General features: G+C 38.8%; 1 protein-coding gene and 1 long non-coding RNA gene across 2 annotated transcripts in view; both read right to left on the minus strand.

Moving 5' to 3' along the window:
- Positions 1 to 22867, minus strand: part of NHS (NHS actin remodeling regulator) — a 333348-nt gene that overhangs the window by 261076 nt on the left and 49405 nt on the right. The window lies entirely within an intron of this gene.
- On the minus strand, positions 346 to 7399 carry LOC306650881. Its single transcript, XR_013761052.1, has 3 exons — positions 2989 to 7399; positions 2577 to 2905; positions 346 to 2493 (listed from the first exon to the last, which is right to left on the minus strand). It is a non-coding gene; the product is annotated as an uncharacterized lncRNA (long non-coding RNA).

A 22867-nucleotide genomic window follows, 5' to 3' on the forward strand; every position in this document is an offset into this window, starting at 1 on the left:
CTTCTCCAAGTATTTCTATATCATCTGACATTCACAGGAATTCTAAATAGGCAACTTACAATTGAGCTCCCATAACAAATGAGGAAACGGAAGTGGACAGAGGCAGAATGGCTCCCACAAGATCACAAAGCTATCACTAGAACAATAAAGGAATCTCATTCTCCTTACTCCAAACATGTGTTCTTTTCACCCAGCAGTCTTCTAGCCAACATTCAGATGCTGAATTGAGTTCACAAACTCCCCACCAATGGAACAAGTATATGAATCTCTTGTGACCAGAACAGGGAAGGGGTCAGTTTTTCCAAGTGTGGGTACCAGGATAGCCTCAGAGCTAGCATATAACTGGGGACACTGATCAGGTGGTGTCCATGAGGAATTCTCAACTTACTCCAGTTCATTTCTTCTGTGGCCCCTTCTGCCCTCAGTTACTTCCTTAATCTCATCTATCCAGCAGCTTTCCTTACTTCAATCTCCAATAGGGAAAGACTGGCTAACTCAGTCTAAATGAGCTCCAATTGTACCAAATAGCCTATAAATCCACAGGGCTCCAGAGACTCAGACTTGGACTCCTACACAAAATGTGCCCACTCTACTTCCTTTTAAGCCAAGAAAGGGAGGCATCAACCTAAGGTCTCATATCATTCCATAATACAAAACATGTGGGGCTGACTAATGTCAGACAAGAAGATATGCACTTTATGGCATACATTCATAAACATACCAAGGGGTACATGCATCAGGGTGGCTTTAATTAAAGGCCTCCTGCCACCATCTTCTTTAAATTACTGTTCTACTCCTTGCATAGCTTTCTCCTTTGACTATAAATCACCTGAAACACCCTCCCTGGGACCACTGTTGGATTTCAGCTTCACATTTTCCCTTGTCCAGACCAATATGTAGTAGCGGAAGTTCCAATGAATTTGTGCAGCAACCTCCATGAGGAGTAGTGTATCAGAGGATTATGTCCTTGGAGGGTTTCTAACATCTGATGAGCTGTGGCCCCTTTGGAAACTGGATGAAGCCTATGAACCCCTTCTTTAAATGTATGAAATAAAATTCATAGGATTATAAAACAAATCAACTGTGTCAAAATACAATCACTCAAATACAGCAAATATGTCATAGATTAATAAATGTCCCCATTTGTCAATACATTAAATAACAAGACCTAATGGTGGGTCTTTTACCATCATGATTTTAAAGTAGTAATGATCAAATTTTGAGATCTCATAGGACCCATAACATTATATAAAAATGTTTGTGACTTCTATTGCTAACTGTCATAGATATAGCTCACACTATTATGATTTGTGTTTTCATTTATAATGGAAGTAAGTGTTAAATTTCAAATCAAGGTCAGTGAAAGCAAGATGTAATTTTTTTCTGGATCTCATGAATTCAAATCACAGACCCTCTGGCAGAGACTGGTGGAATACAGCTTAGGATTGACCCTTATCCCCAGAAGAGTTCACATGGATGGATTGCTGAAAAGGAAATGAGTGAGCCATCAATACCAACAAAAGTTTATGCTAACAAAGATCTGTTATTGGGTAGGGAAAAGAGAATTCAAAAATACTGAAATAACACTCTGAGCCCCTGACAATAAAGGAAAGATGAAGATCTAGGGCATGGCACTATAAGCATGATGAAACAAAGCAAAAAAAAGAGATTCAGGGATCTACCCTGGGACAATTAAAGAGACAGGCTTGTGGATTTTACCACTTGTCCACTTGCTGTCCATTATATTGGTTTTCTAGACATTAAAATAACTTTCTAGGTCAGTGATATGGTCTGCCATAACACATCCCTGGATACACTATCCAACCTACCATAGCCCAGGAAAGATGTGTGTATAAGAGGGTGATTTTGGCAGCCATTTTTTGTATCACATGTTCCTCTCTCTTTTCATGCCACAGTTGATTGTATCAAGGGTTAGCACCAGATTCAAAAGCAACCTAAGGAATGGCTTCTAGGCAGCCAATAGTGTGACTTGATGATGGCAGTAATAATAATAATAATGATAGCAATGACAATATTATAAACTTCCTGGCATGCCTCAACTTCTTATCTTTAAATTCTCTACTTTCTGTCACATCTCTACTTCCTGACCTCACAAAGCTTCTACTTCCTGTGAAGCCTCCAATTCCTATCTTGAAAAAATTCCTACTTCCTATTCCCACAATCCCTTCACTCTTGTCCCCACGAACATTCTGCTTCCTTTCAAACACCCACTTCCTGTCCCCATAATGTCTCCACTTCCTGTCCTTCCTATCAAGACTATTTCCTATCCCTACAAAACTTCCCTTTCCTATCAAGCCCCCATTTCTTGTTCCCATAAAGATTTCACTTCTTGCAATGTCTCCACTTCCTGTCCCCACAAAGCCTGCATTACAAGCAAGCCATCATTTCCTGTTCCCTTAAAACACCCACTTCCTATCAAGCCTATATTTCCTGTCCCCATAAAGCCTCCACTTCCTGTCAAATTTCCACTTCCTATCTCTGTAAAGCCTCCATCTTCCTGTTGCCTCTACTTCCTGTCCTCACAAAGCATCTGCCTCCTGTGAAGTCTCTACTGCCTGTCTCTGTAAAGCCTCCATCATCCTGCTATGTCTCTACTTCCTGTCCTCATGAAGCTTCTGCTTCCTGTCAAGACCTCACTTCCTACTTCCATAAAGCCTTCACTTCCAGGCAAGACACTACTTCCTGACCATGAAACCCCACTTCCTACTGAGTCTCCACAAAGCATTTACTTCCTGTCTCTGTAAAGTCTCTACTTCCTGCTAAATCTCTACTTCCTGTCCTCACAAAGTCTCTGCTGCCTACCAAGTCCCCACTTCCTGTCAACCATTTCCTGTTGTCTCCACTTCCTGTTTCCTGAAAGCCTTACTTCCTGTCTCTGTAAAGCCTCTACTTCCTGTTTTGTCTCTACTTCCTATCCCACAAACCCTCCATCTTCTTGTTGTCTCTACTTCCTGTTCTCAAGGAAGCCTCTGCTTCCTGTCGAGTCCTCACTTCCTATCTCCGCTAAGACTTCACTTCTAGGCAAGCTACTACTTCATGACCCATAAAGCCTTAACTTCCTGTCAAGCCTCCACTTTCTTTGAAGTCTCCACTTCCTGTCTCCACAAGCCTCTGCTTCCTGTCAAATTTCCACTTCCTGTCTTATAAAGCCTCCATTTCCTGCCCCCACAAACACTTCACTTCTTGTAAGTCTCTACTTTCTGACCCAATAAAACTTCTACCTCCTGAAGCTGGGTGGGGTGACACACACCTGTAATCCCTGGGACTTGGGTGACTGGGGCAGGAGGATTAACCTGCAACAAAAGTTTGCATTCCCTTCTACTCCTCTAATAAGCCTTCATATATCCTTTAAGACTGAGTGAAGTGCCCCAACAACATGCCTCCAAGAACTGTCACCTACTTCTATCAACACAGGAACCATATTTATTGTATTCACAAATTTACATTGGTCTACAGACCTCAAGTTAGACCATAACTTTCTGGAGAAGGAATTGTAGGGAACCAGTTGGTCTCCCTAGGATTCCCTGGGCTTGTCACAGTAAATGTCCCATAGTATATGCTTCATAAATATTTGTTGAATCAATCAAGGAATGAAATTTCTACAGGAAGCCAGGAGGACATAAAATAGCAATTTAATGATGTGAGCTTAATGATCTAGTCATAGCTATTAAGAGGAAAATAATGGAACAGGTACCAAACCTCAAAGGAGAACATTAGAATTAAAGCCTTCCATACAACAAGTTTTATAAGTTCTTCAGTTCACTGAACATTTACTGTGACCTACTGTGGGTCCCATTACCTTCTCATAAGAATTTAACTAATATATGAGGGTAAATCAGGCAGAACTATTTCAAACACAAAAAAGAATGAGATGCATACTATGTGAGAGATCATTTAGGGAAATTACTATTAAACTAGAGTCAGATGACCTATAACCAAATCCTGGTCCTACCATTTATTAGTAATAGAAACCTTGACAAGTTGCTAAACTAAGTCTCAATTTTCCTATCTGTAAAACGGGGCTGATGTCACTAACCTCATAGAAGAGTTACATGTATTATATGCAATTATATGAAAGGACTTGGTGCCATAATTGGTAATATAATAAGCATTCATTAAAGGTTTGAATTTTCCCCTTACAAATAAAAGTGCTTTAATTGTACATGGTCAGCTAGGTGGTAGTATAGAGGATAGGAATTTGGTCTGTGGAATTTCAGGGGATCATTTCATAGGGAAATCAAGTTTATTAAGATAATAAATAAGAGCTCAGATTCTGGAACCACACTGGGTTCAAAGGCTAGATTTTCTACTTACTAGCTTTGTGACCTTGGTCAACTAACTTCATCTCTCTGTGATACATAATTTCTTTATTCATACAGGACAATAGCAGTATTAGCTTCCAGAGTTTGGTGATGATTAAATGGATTAATGCATACAAAATGCTTAAGAATGGCATCAAGCATGTGGTAAGCTGTCAAGAAATATTAGCTGATATGATTATAGCTTGGTAGGGATAGTAAGAGAGTAGCAGGGATGTGGGAAGTATAAGACCTGTAAAGGACTAGAGATTTGCTACTCTATTTTCAATGCTATCCAAACTGATTAGGGAATTCTATTGTCCTTCCTTACAGACCAACAAAAGTGAGAATCCTGATGCATAGTGTCACAGCATGAAATGGTCCTTGCATGGTAGCAGACCCTGAAGTTTGTGATCTAAAGGCAGTCCAAGGAGCTATGGTTCCAATTAGGAAAGCAAAGCTGGCCCAAATACCATTCCCTGTAACTTGGCAGGAAAACTCATTTGCAACAAACCAGACCATGTCTCCCATTTTCTGTCTTTGTTTCTGTTGAAACATTTGTAAATTGTTCTGAACTTGGGAGAGGTAGCAACAGCAATGACTTTAAAAGGCACAGCCAGGATCAAATAAAGGCAAACCAAACACATAAATGCTAAGGGGAATTAGAAGCCAAAATACAAATCATGAAAATAAAGAAGAAATTAAAAGCAATAAAATTAATATCGGCCAAATGCAAGCAATTATGTCTTCCTGGAAATAACCTCTGATTCTTACACACTAAAATCTACTACATCTCTCAACCCCTGGCTAGTTTTGCTTTTAAATCTGACATCTATTCAAATCTGATACATCTATTCCTCTCTCTTGGCATCCCTGGGACAGGTTTTACAATATTGGCATGGGTCAATTTAGATGCTTCCATTTTTGTGTACTTTTTAAGTGAGATATCATTTACATACAGTAAAGTATGTAAATATTAAGTGTACAGCTCAAAAATCTTTACAAATATCTACATACTGGTTAACACTATTCAGGTCAAAATATGAAACATTTTCAGTGCTCCAGCAGACTCCCTCAGGCCGCTCCCAAGATTACCACTCTGACCTTTATCTCCATAGAAGAACTTTGCCTGTTTTTTAACTTCATATAGTTGATATGCTTCCTTTCACTTTCCTGAATCCTCAGGTGCATTTTAAAGCACATTATAGGAGATACACAGGGAAAGAAGGAAGGAATAGAAAATGATGAAGGACAGGAATTTTCTCATTTATATAACCTAATACCAAAAACAGACATCAGAAAAGAGTCCCTAGAGAGAATGATAGATCTCCAAACACACCAACATGCCACACTCAGGTCCTCTGACCCTAAATCATGAGCACTACTTACCTAGGTTTCCAAGTATCCAAAATCTACTTCTAGTGCTGCTTTATAGAACATCAGGCAATGAGCTGCATCACATCAAGAGTCAACCTTATCTGGAGCAAGAGGAGAAGGTCTTGCTTCTCATAGGGATATTCCTTTCAGTTGATGGTGAAGCCTAGCTTTGCCACTCCCTAGCTATGTGACCTCAGATAAGTGTCCTAATTTCTCTATGCCTCAGTTTCACATTTGAAAAATGGGGATAGCAATAGTACCTACTTGGTTAGATGTTATAAAGATTAAATGCTTAGAACAGTGTCTGAAACATAGTACTTCATAAGGATTATTATCCAGACAATACTCTTAATACCACCACAGCCATCTGGAGGGTACAATATAGACCTAACAAACACATGCTCACAGATGCACACAAATGTGCACACATCTGTATATATCACTGAATATGGGTTCATGCCTATATTACACGCACACATACATGAATGTGCACACACATGTACTTTCAGCTTCCCTCTTCTCAGAATATAAATGACAAAATCTCTTGTAACCTTCTTAGAAAGTTCCTGCTAATTAAAAACTAGAGGCAAGAGATCAAAGTAAAGGAAGTGTAAAACAGGGAGACAAGCCTCATTCATAAGGAACATATCTGCCATAAGGAGGTGTGGAGAATGCAATGGTCTCATTCCCTGAGTTTATGCTGGGTTCACTCATTCTGAGATTACACTATGTGAGCCGGAATTCAGAAAATGGCCACAAAATACTAGTAGGAGATTTAACTCATGAGCCCCAAATCAGAGTGGGTATTTATGAAAAAAGAAAGGGAGTTGGGTTATTCTCCTTTTTTGGGGGGAGGGGGGTTATTCTCTTTCTCACAAGAGAAAACAGTAGGTATAAAGTCAAGTTATCCAGAAATCATCTCAGAAACTGTCCACCTCTAGAATTCCATGACATCTATGAAATGACGCAGAAGCCCAAGGAAGGAGAGAAATAGGAAAGTGGCATCAGGCAGTTTTGAGGTACCCTTGACTTTAAAAGAAATATATCTAACAACTTTAAAGGCTTTTTATTCTGGACAGCAATGAAAATTTTCAGAGATGCTTTAATCACAGGTAAGAAATTTTCCTACTTTAACCATTTGTAGCATAATCACAAATATCCTCTAACGTATTTCTCTTCAGCATCTCACCCAGGTTACCATGGGATAGATATATACTGCTTTACTGCACCAGAGGGTTAGAAGAAAGCAACTCAAAATCCAGTCTTAAAGATCAGCTCAACAACAGGGGGAGGCTGAAGGATGGAACAGTGATGAACTTAAACCACCTCTGAAAGACCTTTCTAGAGAAAAAATAGTTACACATCTTTAGGACACTCATAAGCAAGGACCTCAAAGAATTTCAGATCTAGACATTTCTTGTTTTAAGATTAATGAAAGGACCATAAAATTTTTCTCTCCCTCTCTCCTCCTTTCCCCATTCCCTTTCTTTCTCTCTTTGTATATGGCCAAAGTGCAAATTTCATTGTTGACTCAAAATCTTGCTAATACTGTATCTGTCGGTTCTCAAAGTGCTAGCCAACAAACGTTGATATGAGCCAAAATTACTTGTACTTCAGCTATTGCATGTATTCAGAGATAACAAAATTTTATTCCTTTTCCTGATCATTAATGAGCTTATTGGCTCAAAGCATTTTAAAGTTGTCTAATAGCATCACCAATAATAATAATAATAATAATAATAATAATAATAATAATAATACAATGTCCACCTGTCTCTTTGGCCCTTGGTTAGACAGTTGTGTAAGAATTAGGAATCTGATTACCATTTAATTCCTTTTAGTAAAAAAAGAAAGAGAATAAATTAACTAGTGCCCACTGGTACAGAAACAGAATTGAATTATTTCATAAAATTAAAAAGACATGCTTTCAGAATTATAATATTGTGAACCTGATGCCTGGCAGGTGCAGTCTGATTTTTTGACTGACAAAAAAAAAAAAAACCTCAATCTGAAGGTGAATCAATATTAAAAAAATCCCTTAGCTCCTGACTTATTGAAAATAAGCAGAGATCAAGCAGTAGTCAGTAGACTGAACTTCATTTCAGAAATGCCTGGAGACCTTCCCAAGTTTACCACTGTATCCCCTCAGCTTCTTGCTACCTAGCAGACACAAATGGGCACGTACAAGCTTGAGGCAAATACATGATTAAGACAAAAATGAAAGCTTGGTTGCCTCCCAAACAGTTGGCAATGTTGCTGATTACATCTTTGTGATGATGAAAGATATTTGAGGCAGCTCATAAATCTCATGCAATCTCATGCAAAGAAATGAAGTTTAAAATATTAACCCTAATTTTGTTATACAAAGAAGAAACTATAAAATTATTCAAGGGGATAAAGTAGAATAATATTTTGTGACACAGAAATACATTATTGCTTCTAATCAGTGTAAACACTAATTTACAAAGCAATATATAGACTATAAGTTCATTTTTTATCAAAATGTGTACAGAGAAAAACCTAACAGATATACAACAAAATATTAAGAGTTATTTTCTCTGGATGACAGATTTAGAGATTATTCTTATTATTTTTATTTTGTTGATTTGTTGTTGTTATGAAACCAGGGCTTTACTCATGCTAGCTAAGAGCTCTACCACTGAACTACTTCCCCAAACTCATATTTTGTTGATCTTTATTTGAAAATTTTTTTCATTTAACATATCTCATGGTTCTATACTAAGAAAAAAGTTTAAGACATGCTACAAAATTTAGTCTACTCAGGTCCTAACACTGCCAAATTTCAAGATCAATGTTTGTTCAAAATCTGTCTCTATAACAATGTGCAACCACATATAACTCCACAGATGAATCTTGAAAACATAATACTGAGAAAAAGAAGCCAGACACAAGAGAGTAAAAACTGACCAATTCAATCAACCCAGAATACAAACATAGCACTGATATTAGAGGTTAGAGCTGTAGTTACCCTTGGAGTAAGTAGATACTAATAGCATTATTTTGCTTTTTACATCATTTCCAGGGTTTCTAGTTGTGCTTAGCAGGGAAGAGCTGGGAGAAATGAATCTCCACCACCTCATGTGGGCTGCCTAGTTTAGGTGTTCTGTTTCAAAACACTTTACGTACCCTATTATAAAAGATAATCTGATGGCCAAATAAAATGTTTGGTGTGCTCTCAGGGCTCTGATCTACCCTGGACCACCCAATAATGCACAGCAGAAATTTCATAGGTACAATGTAAGTCTAGGTCCCAGAAAGGACTCATTCCAAACCCATTCTTCCTCACACTTTGGCCCCCAGTTGTTGGTAGTACCAAAACAATAGTATAAAATTTGAGATAAAAACATGAATAAATGATATTCTTGCTACATATATGATTACACAACTGCTGTGATTCTACAATATGTACAATCAGAAGAATGAAAAGTTATACTCCATTTCTGTATAATGTGTCAAAATGCATTCTACTGTCAAGATAACTAATTAGAACAAAAATAAATAAATTTCATTATTATGGCCATCAAAACACACACACATACACACAGAAAGCCAACAAGTCAACTCCAAATGAAAATAACTTCCTAACACTTCTCAGGACTACTTCCCAATACTCTTATACTTGGGGCCAAAGAAACTGTTCAGGAGGTTGGAAAATTGGAAGTCAAGAAGGACAGAAACTATGGGAAGTTCGATAAAGAGGGTTCACTGGGTGGTTCCCAGTGCTTCCTCCCTGAATCCTGCTAATCACCTGTAAAACATGCCTTGTAATTTTCATAAAACTTGGGGAAATTGAGGCACAGACAGAGTAGTGTTTCCCGACCTTGGCTACATATTAGAATTGCCTGGAGAACTTTAAAAATCCTGATGCGATGCATAGACATACTTTATATAAATCTCTTCTGAATTTCTAGGAGTGGGAGGCAGGCACCAACATTTTTTAAAACCTTCCATCTTGGGGGCTAGGGATATAACTCAGTGGTAGAGCACATTCCTAGTATGCACAAGAGCCTGGGTTCAATTCTTGGCACCAAACAAAACAAAAAAATCTCCAGCTATATTCAATGTGCAGCTAAGGTTGAGAACAAATGGTTTAGACCATTTTAAATAGTCTCAATTTTATGTGTATAAATTACACATTAAAAATTAGATTCTGATTTTATAGGGCTAGGGTAGGGCCCAAGAATGTGGTGCTTTTGCTCCTAGTTCTTGACCCATATTTGGACTACAGAGGGGATAGACCACTGCCTGTCTGAGGCTGCAAGGAACTTACCAAATGTGCATTTTGATAAGGGGCATGGACATTCAAAAACAAATTTTTTCCTAGCCCCTTATGCCCACTTACACACAATGGGATTCTTAATCCATTCCCCCTTCATACTAAAGCAGGTGTGCAGGGTCTCTTTTTGCCCTCCTCTGTTTTAGAGAGAGGCCAATGGAAGTGCAAGACCTCAGTTTTCTGGAGCATCAAGTCAAAGAAAGTCAGCCAGTTCCCCCACCCCCACCCCATTAGCCACTAGGAAACTGATTTCACTGGGGAAGTAATGGCTCCCTGCAGTTTGGTGGTTTTCAAGGGCCTTCTATATGCTCCCTTATTTGACAAGATATTAGGCACAAGGCATGCCAGAGTGTGTGCATTAATGAGACCCACATGCAACTGCTTAAGAGTAAACATTCACTTAATCCCATGTAGCTGAACAGTCTAACAAACGAATTAGCTGGTGGCATCCACTTAGGATATATGATCCAATTTATATTATGATTTCTTTTTAAGGGCTGAACTGATTTTGACACATATAAAAATGTGGTTTCAATCACCCACAATTGCACCATTTGAATGAGGGAGCAGGAAAGGCTTTTTTAAAGGGGCTCAGACATGAGGAAAGGAAATAAGGTGGAATGAAAGAAATTTGTGCTGGGTTGGAATGAGGAGGAAGGGACCTTAGGGGCATTGCTACTGCCATCATGGAGCCCAGAAGACTTTCTGCTTCTGGGTTTACTCCGTGGTGGGCCACAGTCAAACATGTAGGCATAGCCTTGAGAAAAAATTCAGAGAATCCCTCACCACCTCCTCCCTCAGATTGCCCTCGTGTCTGTCAATAGTTCAGGTGCCCAGAATCACTAATGGACATTTGAGTTGTGGGAAGAAGACAGAGTTCTGGCAAGTCCAGGGTGACCATCCTAAGACAAAACAAAGACTAACAGTTTCATATGCTCAAAGAATCTTTACCCATATTAGACTCACAAATGATGCCAAGGGCTGGGGTTGTAGCTCAGTGGTAGAGCACTTGCCTAGCACGTATGGGTTTGATTCTCAGCACCACATATAAATAAATCAATAAAAAATAAAGTTCTGTCTATCTATCTATCTATCTATCTATCTATCTATCTATCTATCTATCTATTTAAAAAAAAGAAAACAAAATAAACTAAATGATGATGTCAAGAGGAAGAAATGGTGGAAGGTTGTACATGGCTAGGCAATTTATGAATCTTTATCAAATACTTCTCAGTATAACCCTTGTCTTTTTTACATTCCATTATCATATCCATCCTATGACATGGGTGATGATTTGCCCCTTTTTATATATGAGGAAACTGAGGCACAAAGGCTAAAGTTATCCAGCTGGGGAATGGTGCTGATTCCTGGCAGGATCATGGCAGAAACCAAGTACTCCATGAATCTTATGGTCTGTGGGTCTGTGTATTCCCTTAGACATTGCTGACTTGACCTGAGTATCTATGGTATGTCTGAGTCATAATGGTGCAGCCTTTAGACCAGTCACCCAACTGCTGAGATGGGGATTGTACTCGTGTCCTTTAAAAACTAAATCTCACAGATAACACATGAAGGGGCTCACTATGTCACAAGAGCTTGGCTGTTTCTCTCTACATGAGTGTAGGGAACACAGAAATAACTACTCTCTACTTTTATGTGCTTGGCACTAGGCTAGTGATTCTTATGTGTCTTATGTCATTCCTATAGAAAAAGAAATAGGTACTGTGAAGTTATATAACTATAGTCAGTTATCCTGCTTTTGAATGAAGAGTGTTTGGGCCTAAGTGATCTTCCTCCCACTCCAACAGCTACCCTATAGTGATGCTAAATAATAACCTGAATTGTCTGTAGCAAATTTCCTAGGAAGAGAATGAAACACTCATTTATTTTCTCAACATGAATGTTCCTCTCCAGTCAAACTATGTTCCATATGGATTCTCAAACAGGCTGTGGCAATGACAGAAAAAATTATTTTTCTTCACTATGTTTCCTTTTCCCCCTAGACTTATTTCCCAGAATCCCTTGCAGTTAAGTATTGCTGTGTAATGAAGTTCTGGCCAATGGGAAGTGGACAGAAATGATAGGTTTCTCCCTTAGACCTGAGCTATAAAAACCTTCAGCACAATCTGCATACTCTCTCCCCTCATCTACTGGCTATATTCAGATGATCCAATGAAGGACTCTGTCATCCTAGGGAGTAGTAGAGCTACAATATAGAAGGAGGCTGGGCTCTGGAATAACTGTATGGAGCAGAAATTCCCCTATTAATCCACCATGGACTGTAACAAGAACAAGATCTAAAACTGTGTTATGCCAGAGAGACTTTATGTTTGTTTATTGACAGTTAACCTATCCTGATATACAGATAACACTCATTTCCTTTTTATGTCACTTCTAAAAATATTGCCTACTGTTTAAGCTAGTGATTTTTCAAGTTTTGACCCTAAAACAGCAGCAACAGGAGCTTGTTAGTAATGCAAATTCTCAGACCTCACTCCAGACCTACTGAATCAGAAACTTGAGGGAAGAAGAGGGGAGTCCAGTAATTTGTGTATTTCTGTGTTTTAACAAGTCCTCCAGGTGATTTTTTTTAACAGTGCTGGACATTGAACCCAGGACTCTGTGCTAGGCAAGTGCTTTACCATGTCCTGGTGATTCTGATGCATGTTCAGGTTTGACAGCTGCTGGCTTCAGTGAGTTGAAATCCATTGATGAACTATATAATCCTTTCTTCAAGCCTCTCTCAGCCCCTTCTTGGACCTCTGTGCCATCTACTTCGTCTTCAGTGCTGGGGATGGAACCAGGACTTCCAACATGCTAGGTAAGTGTTGTACCACTGTGCCCCCTGATCCCCTATCCACTCATTCTGGCACTTATCTACACATGGTCACTGTCACTGTGATCATGCTGCTTCCCCTGTACTGTATATTTGTCTCAAGTCACCCATGGGGCACAGACCATCTCCTGTAACTACCAGTAAATTCTGGAAGAAAGGAAGGAAGGAAACAGGAAAGAAAGGAGCATACTCATGATATAGGATAGGGCAAGACAGGCGTCACTGACTACCTTCATTCAATAGATGGAAAATGTCAAGTGCCAACAAGGCTAGGTAACTACTTAGGTTGTAATTCAGTAAACATTCCAGCCTTCTCAGTGCCTCAGTTTCTTCATTTATAAAGTTGAAATGATAATGGTACCTAAACTCATTAGGATGTAATAAGGATTTAAAGAGATCTTTGTTTAAGATGCTTAGAAGAATCCCTAGCATGTAGAAAGTACTCCACAAAGATTAGGAATTATACCCCATTTGATGACTGACCTGAAGGAGTTGCCTTACTCTCTTAGCTCCAGTTTCCTAGTCTATAAAATGAGGTGTGTAAGGATGATTCGAGATGATGATTAGTAAGAGCACAGGGACCAGCATAGAGGAGGAGCCAACTTAAGGGCTCATGGTCTCACTTTCCTCTAAGGCCTGCATTCTTTACAATATCAGGTTTTCCTTGTGCCATACAGAGTGGGAGAAAATATACATTTCCAGGAAAATAGGGTGCAAGTCAGACATCAAACAGTTCATAGCTGGAAAGGGAGTAACTGAGAGCTTAGCCTTTCTGGTGGAGTCTCAGAACCAGAACAGGAACTGACCCAGCTCCACAAAGAGAGGACCTAAGGAGGATAGCTCCTTGAGTTCTCCAAACCCCTGCTTCTTTTCAAAATAAATAACAATGATAGCCCCATTGACTCTGATCCACAGAAATCTTTGTCCACCTTTGAAAAATGTCTCATAGCAGCTAGAGAGCAAAGGTTAGACACAGTTCTCCTCAGACTGGTTATTAATGGATTCCAAAAAGGAAAGGGGTTGCTTATTTATTACCTCCTTCCAACTTGCCCCTTACTGAACTAAGGTGAGAGAAACAGGAAGATGAGGAATTTCCTTCCAAATGTGTTTTTTTTTCTTTTTAAGATTAAAAGCAAATTTACAAGGTCAAGAAAACCCACAATGTTTACTTGGGGTTAAGAGGCAGGCAGGAGTAGTGAAGAAGGTAGAAATTTTAAGTTTTACCTTTTCTTACCCAATGTCAGCTTCCATCTGTTCTTGAGTTCTATTTTTTTTTTCTTGGACTTTCCTATGTAACATCTTATAAAAGTGTGAACTTGAAAGAGTAATTTGGCTATCCCTCACCAAAGTCAAAGATACACATGACCTTCAACAAGGTGATCCCTAGGTACATCTCCCATGTTGGAGCTTTCACGTTTATTCACCACGACACACACAGTAAGAGTAGTAAGCACAGTAAGAGTATTTCTAATAGATTCTTCCTAACTCTGTTCACTAGCTTGCTGAAGCAAAGCTAGTAAGTCTGACACTGCAACTTGCCTGGTCCTGATGAAAAGCAGACAACAGTCAGTCTCAAGCAGGGCCTGTACTTTGGTCTTTCTCTGCTTAGGGAATCAGAAGAAGAGGCAGGATTTTACAAACCCCATCCTTGCTCTTGTCCTGGCTTTTCTCAAATCACCAAAAGCAGGTGAGGAGATAATTAGGCCCTATGGGAGGAGCCTTGTTGCTAGGGAAGCCCTACCAGGCTGACAGCTCTGGAGGGAAATGATTTCTCCCTACACACAGAAGAAATATCACTTGGGAGGGATCTCCTCAGCTAAGCACCTTCTCTCTCTGCCCTGCCCCTCCATTTACCATGGGATCCCCTCAGCAATTGTACTTCTGAAAGGCCTTCAGTCCCTCACACACTCTGAGTGGGTACTCTCCTCTCCTTGGCCTCTTTGAACGAGTCATTCTAATACCTCTTGACCCTGGCTACACATCAAAATCACTTGGGAAGTGTCTTTTAAAAACAGGACAAAACTAGTGTCTGGGTCTACTTGGTTGCTTCCACCCCATCTAAGATTCTAAGTTAACTGGCCAAATTTTCCCCAGGTTGCTCCAAAGTACAGTCAATGCCAAATGCCACTGAGCTAGTCCCTCTGCCTGGCACATACTTTCCCACTGATCTGCCTTTCTTCGATGGCCAACCCTTCTTAAATCTCCTTATGGGTCTCAGAATAAATATCACTTCTTTCTAGAAGCTTCTCTGAATGCCCTAGACTGGGCTAGGTTTCTTGTTACAAGCCCCATAGCACCTCTACTTGCCTCCACACAGTCCTCATAGTGTATACAAGTTGTTCATTTAATTCCTTGTCTTCTGACAGATGCTAGTTCCAAAAGGGCAGGAGCTGTTTCTAGTACTGCTTGTGTAACCTGACTTAGGGCAGATGCTTAATGAAAAACACCTTGAGTGAATGATTGCCCTTGGCATACTCAGTGTTGGGTCCTTCCCCAACACTGGGAAACCACAGTAAAATATCCTGTTCCTCCATTATGGCAACTGAGAAGTTTTCCAGTTTGGCTCTTTGTGGCAGACATCAACTAGTTTTTCATCAAACTACATTCTATAGCTTCCCTATGGTTAGGTGTAGCTATGAACTGAGATTGGACAGTGAAGTGTAATTGGAAGTGATCAACGTCATTCCCAAGCCTGTCCCATGAAAATTGGATTCATATTCCCCTGTACTCAACTTGCTCTCATTCTTGGACTGCTGGCTGGATTCAGAGATGTAATGGAGGACTCTAAGGCTCTGAGGGAGGGTGGAGTCACAAAATGGACAAATGAATGGGGCCTAAGTCCTTGAATGATCATACATAGCATAGCACCCTTCTCCACTACTGCCAACTCACATTGGACTGTGGTACAAGTGAGAAATAAAATTTTTGGACTCAAACCACTAAGATTTGGGGATATTACAGCAGTGAACTTGCCATGGAAATGTAGTTTTTTTTTAATAATTGAACCAATTTACCAAAACTTCAGCATACATGTAATCTATAAATTTAAAGGTGAGAAAGAAATCACCCTGACTCCATAGTTCTATTCTGAGCCACATGGTTTCTTTCCCAAAGAATATGTAAATGGTTTAATATACTCACTTCTCTACTTCCCAGCTCAGATAAGTGTTACTTAGAAAGGTGGGGAGATCTCTTCAGGAACTCATTGGCATCCATTTTCCTCTGACTTATCACCTTTACATTGGGTATCCAGGAAGTAGCCTGACCCACATATGGACTAACCTTGCTCTTATATGTTGGACCACTACACAAGTGACTTGTTCTCTGCATGACTGCCAAGATGTATGATTTAGTTCCCCACTAGACAGTCACAACATTCCCAATCATGAACCAAAGAAGCACAATTAACAGTGAATAGCTTGCAAGTTCAGAACCCTATTCAAATGATCCATTACTGTTCAGGGAAAACCAAAGGGGTTTTGTGTGTTATTTTTTAAAAAAGCAAAAACTACATTTGAAGTAGTTCAAAGCAGAATAAAGCCCATATATTTTCTGAAATTATCAAACTCCAATAAAACTTTAACACAAACCTATTCTTTGAACTGAACTCACATCTTTATTTATTATGAAGCTCTGACTCTCACTGTTACCAACCTCTTCAACTTTTACCTTTATCATGTCCTTTGGGGAAAAAAAATAAAGAAAGCAACATGACATTAAATTGTTGGAGGGATATTGTCTTTTTTGCATGAATGTGTCTCTGTGTTTGCATTCAGTTAAAAAAAACAGCGATTTGATGGTCTAATACCATAGGTTCTAAAAGAGATTAATTATTTACCAAATATGTATTGTTCTCCAAGCAAGGCCTCACAGAAAATGCAAAACAATTTGACCCAGGTGCTACTCTCCAAGGACTGACCATCAGGATAACAGAGTTATGTTTAAAGCACAATTAGCTCCAATAAAGGTTAAATGTAAGAAACTCCATAAAATAGAGACAAAGTGATATAAAAGCTGAGAGGAACAGTGGATTGCTCCTAAATGAGAAAATACATTAATAATTCAATGAATATTTATTAAGCATCTATTATATGCCAGATAACTATGCTTAGTATTGTGCACTCAGTAGTGAGGAAGAAACGCTCAGGCACAACTTCACAGAGAAGTAGTATCTGAGCTGGGCCAGTAGCCATGAGTGGATGGAACATAGGATAAAATAACAACAATAGCAAATATAGCTAATCACCTACTAAGCACCTTTGTAGTATATTATGTATGTCAAACTATTTAGCCTTCCCAACAGCCACATGAGGTAGGTACTATTCTTATTCTCATCTTACAGAGAAGAAATCTGGGCTCAAAAAGTTTAAGTTACTTGTCTAGGGTTACATGGAGCCAGGATGGGTAATCTAGCTCCATGGACCTCACCCTTAGTCACTATACACTAACTCATGAATGGTCTTGAATTCCAGGGAAAGGAATTTCAAACCCAGTCTTTGCCACAATATGAACCACTGTTGCACACAAGATAAAAATACAAAAATGAAAATTTTTGAGTTGCCAGTGGTGTGAATCAAGGGAGATAGTCTATCCTAAGTTTACACTGATTGAACAAAACAGGAGAAAATTGTTCTATGTGCCCTAGAACACAAGTGATGAGGGTCTAATATGGCACTACTTGTGTCATAGAAATTCATACCAGGGAACCACTTATCAGTGCAATTGCCCTGTAAGACCCTTTGGTCATTTTGTAGTTAAAGCTCCTGGTAAGGGATTCTGTATGGAAAGTAAAGGTTTTCTGAGTCTAATCTAATATTCAATTGAGGATTCTAATTAAAGGTAATTTTCCATCAATGCATCATGCCCCCCTCCCCACCACTACACACACACACACACACACACACACACACACACACACATACACACATGAGTGCATGCATACACACTCCTCCCATTATTCATGGGACAGATGAATCATTGGATTCTATCAAATATCTTACTAAGTTGTTGAATTTAGGAAAAAGCGTGGCTCTCCAATCATAGCCAGACACAGGCAAATAACAGACTCTAAAGAGAAGGACCCAATTAAAGGGAGCTGACAACCACAAGGCTATAACTTGGGCCATTGTTTGGGGAAAAGAACTATGAGAGGCAGTCCCAGATGAGACAGCAGCTAACCAAGCTGAACAGCTGGTTTGTGTTCCCCACAGATACAGTGAGGCACTCTAGGGGGTCATGTTTCACAGGCATCCCTTGAGAGAGGGGGTAAAGATAAAAGAAATCCTAATTCTGGCTAGGGTCAGACCCAGGAGAACCACTGGTCTCTCAGAAATTAGGCCACAAAGGACTGAAGAAGACAAACTTGTTATATTCATTAAAATGATACTGCAAGGCTAAGCACTGCTGAGATCTACTGATATCAACCCCTATAAGACTTTCTGCCTCCTGCCTTTCCTACCTTCAGGCCTCACAGAACAATAACAAGTAAAAAATGCATAATCTATTACTCCAAAGGTCAAATGTGGAATTACCATATGCTCCAGCAATTCCATTCTTAGGGTGTATACCAAAAAGAAATGATAATAGCCAGGCACAATGGTACACACCTGTAATCCCAGCAGCTCAGGAAGCTGAGACAGGAGGATCGTGAGTTCACAGTCAGCCTCAGCAAAAGTGAGGGACTAAGCAACTCAGTGAGACTCTGTCTCTAAATAAAATACAGAATAGGGCTGGGGATGTGGTTGAGTGATCAAGTGCCCTGAGTTCAATCTCTGGTACCAAAAAAAAGAAAAGGAAAGGAAAGAAAAGAAAAGGAATAAAAACAGATTCACACAACTTGTATACAAATGTTCATAGCAGCATTATTCATAATAGCCAAAAAACGAAAAGAGCCCAAATGTCCATCAGGGCATAAATGGATAAATGGATAAATGTAGTCTATCCATACAGTGGAATATTATTCAACCATAAAAAGGGTAAAGTACTGATACATGCTAAAATATGGATGAACCATGAAAATATGCTAAGAGAAATGAGCCAGACCAAAAAGGTCACATATTTTGTGATTCCATTTATATAAAATGTCTAGAATAGTCAGATCTACAGAGACAAAAAGTAGATCAGTAGTTGCCAGGGACTTCAGGGAGAGGAGGGAATGGAGAGTGATTGCTAATGGAGGTGAGGTTTCTTTTGAGCGTGAAAAATTTTCTAAAATTAATCACACTGATGGCTACACAACTCTGAATACACTAAAAACTGCTGAATTATATGCCTTAAATGGGTGATCTGTATCTTAATCAAGCTGTTATTTTGAAATGTTTTAAAAATAAGTTCTTTATGTAATAAATGTTTTGCACACAATAAACAAGATGAAGAGGAGGAGGAAAAGGCAATGTGTATAATCTGAATCTAATAACAGGAACACATCAGGTAATTTCAAAATAAGGAGAATGGCCCTGTAATCTCCAGAAATGTCAATGTCATGAAGGGTAATGTCATTGTCATGGAAAGACTTTTTGTATTTTTCTTGTAACTTTACTGGAAGTTTGAAACAATATCAAGATTTTAAATTACTAAATTAGAAAGAAAAAGAAAAAAAGAAGAAGAAGAAAGAAGAGGAGGAGGAGGAAGAAAAGGAGGACAAGAGGGAAGAGAGAAGAGATATATGTGGTAGTTAGAGCAAAGATCCCTGGGTATTCAAAGATGGCCAAACCTCCACGTTCTTTTATATCCCTGAGCCTCTTTCATGAGTTCTCCAGCCTTCAGCCAAGATAAGCAAAGAAGGAGGATGATGGGAGAGGAAACAAGTGCTGCAAGTCAGGCTGCAGTAACAGGCATGGAGGGAATGGATTGAATCCAAGAGTCCCCACAAACACTCAAAATGACCCTATATCAACTACAAAAATAGAAGGGCCATCATACAAATGATTTAACTAAAAAACAACTGAGCAATAAACCTGACCTCAGGATCAGAATCAATGATGTTACCATGGACCACAGCTCTAGAAGGACAAGAGAATCTCTCTGCATCATTCTTTTCTAATGCAAGAATTCCAGGTTTGTCCCCCAGTGCAGGGATGTCTGCAGATTCTAATGGCTCTGCTTCTCTCCACCATCAAGCATTTGCTTATTTCTCTCCTCTTAAACCTTATACTTGTCAGGAAACAGGATTAATGGGCAATAAAAGACCTTGTGTTTGTGCATTTCAGACAAAAACAAATCAGAATGAAATTATAAGACTGGCCTAAAAAACAATAAGTTCCCCTGCTCCAGTTTTCTGAAGGTCTTACTGGATTCCAATTCTCAGCAAGGGTGCTCAGATGCCTTGAAATTGCCTGCAGAAACATTTGATATTGCTGTGGACCAAATCAAAGGGAATTAAACATTAAAGCACTTGGATAACACTGCAGGTCTGCAATGGTTTGATCTATAAGGTACACACACACACACACACACACACATCAATACATACAAGTAGATGCTACTTTTCTTTAACAGACTTCATTATCCTTTCTTTAGAAACTTCCTCCCAAATGACAAGGTCGATCTCCTAAGATAATATTGGGAGTTCTTACCACTCCTTCTTTCAGAATCCTATGAAATCTCTGTAGAATTCTACAAATGTGTGCATCTCAGTTAGTAATGGTAGCTATTCTCCTGTGTCTACAATGGTCACCTCTTTATCTCCTATATCTGCTACAATGGGTGATGCACAGTAGGCATTAAATAAATATTTCATAAATTCAATTGAAGTTGGAATTCAAGAGTAGATGAGGGCATAGGCTGAAGCTTTGTGGTTAACTGGGGCTTAATATCTTTTGTTTAAATACATACACATGAATTCAAAGGGTGAGAGGACAGAAAGGCTTGAATCCAGAACTTTCCAAAATGATATTAACTCTCCAACTCCACATTCTTAAATTGGACTCATCTATCACTGGGGTTCCCAAAGACTTTCTAGCAACATGTGAGCACATGGATAGATTTAAATGATTAACTTTCCAGGTCTTCAGCTTCATATTTGCCTCCCAAAGCTGACCTGCAGGCTGTGGGATCTGCTTCTCTCCACTCCCTTTTCACACACACCCCTACATGTTTAGTAAAAAAATGGATATCATCCACTTATCATTCTTACCAAGGTCCTTTATCCCAATAAGTAAAAATATGGAGCCCAAAGAAAGCAATCATTTGAAATAATATCGGTTTACAGAGAGCTCCTCAAGAAAATATATCAAAGAACGCTTCAATAAGAAAGAGCATGTTATTTTATTCAGGTAACAAATTCATAGCACAGTTTTGTGCTTTATACATAGATCTGACTAGCCAGCTACCTATCCATCCTAGAATCAGAATTCAGAAGGGAGAAGATTACCCAGGCACATATATTAACATATTCACTCAAATCAACAAAGTCAGTTCTTTATACTGACTAAAAATAAATCTGGTTTACCTGATGGTTTCACAATTAAAAAATGGCTTCTTCAGTCAGGTCATATAACCTGACCTAATAATTTTTTCATGAATTGAAAGGATTTAGTGAAGATACACTCAAAGCACATTATATATTTATATATATATATATATATATATATATATATATATCAGTGCTTCTCAGTGTTCATAAATCACCAGGGGAACTTATTAAAATACTGATTCTGATTTAGTGGGGATAGGAAGGGATTCTAGAGTCTGCATTTCTAATAAGCTCCCAGAGGATGCTGATGTTGTTGGTTCATGTATCATACTTTGGTTAGTGAGACATACAATGTACTGGAAAATATATTTTTGCAATGAATTAAACTTATGATGTGAAAATTTCAGATATCAAATGTAAAATGTAAAAGGTACAAGGGGGTGCCTAATTAAAAAATATTTTATGAAGTATTCAACAAGAAAAGTTGATGAACCTCTGATTTGGGCCTCTGCTGACAGATCAGAACAAAGAGGTTTGCATACTGTTTTATTGTCTTTGTAGGGCACAACGGTACTTTTGTTCTGAATCTGAATCCCAGAGGAATTTGCTTCTTTTCTAGTCCTTCACATAGATTGTGCTCTTGGTGGCAAATTCAATGGCTCAAATCTTCAGCTGTAGTCATTTAATGTAGTTGGCTGGTAGGGGTGTGTAACCAATCAAAGCACTCAGGTTCTTGACTCGAGAAAACAAAATTATAATAACAGTTGGCATGCATTGGCACATGTCAGTGTGCACATTTGGGCAGTGAGGATCTATGGACATGTATCATCTGCAGCTGCTGAAATATGACACTATGTATCTTGGCAAGACCCTAAGCAAAGTTACATATCTGCTCAATTTTGTGGTCAGTTCCATTCCCTATCAGCACCACTTTTTCTTCCATCCATCCCACGAATGTGAATTTTTTTTTTTGCCCCTTCTACATTCCATTAAGTCTACCTTCAATACCCAATACAAATATACACCATTTCTCTTTAAATTTTTTTTTTCATGATACTGGGGATTGAACCCAGGTGCATTTTACCATTGAGCTACATCCCCAACCCTTTTTATTTATTTATTTGTTTATTTATTTATTTATTTATTTGAATTTTGAAACAGAGTCTTGCTAAGTTGATGAGTGCAGTCTCAAACTTGTGGTCTTCCTGCCTCAGCCTCCTGAGTGGCTGGGATTATAGACATGTACCATCATGCCCAGGGTCTTCTAAAGAATTCTAAAGAGAAAAGTTTATTTAAACACATATCCACAAATCTTCTAAACTAGTAAGAACTTATTTGAGTTAATTTCCACTTGAGAAAAATAGAAAATATACAAAGCTCTGTCAGCAGGTTAGCTAAGCGAAGCATGCCAAATAATCTAGGGTTATATATAGCAGCTAAATCTCAAAGCTGGAACTTCTTTAAGACCAAGTAGTAGTCTCTTTTCTGATCAAAAGGTAAGTTAATAACTCTAGATCTTCAGTCCATCACTGTGATAGATGCCTTGTAAAACATGCACATGCATGCAGTCATCCTTGGAAAGCAAACTTGATGAGTACTGGCTGCTGCCTTTTAAGTGTGTTGAT

Source organism: Sciurus vulgaris (genome assembly GCF_902686455.1).
Source record: "Sciurus vulgaris genome assembly, chromosome: X".
In the NCBI taxonomy this organism is placed as follows: Eukaryota; Metazoa; Chordata; class Mammalia; order Rodentia; family Sciuridae; genus Sciurus; species Sciurus vulgaris.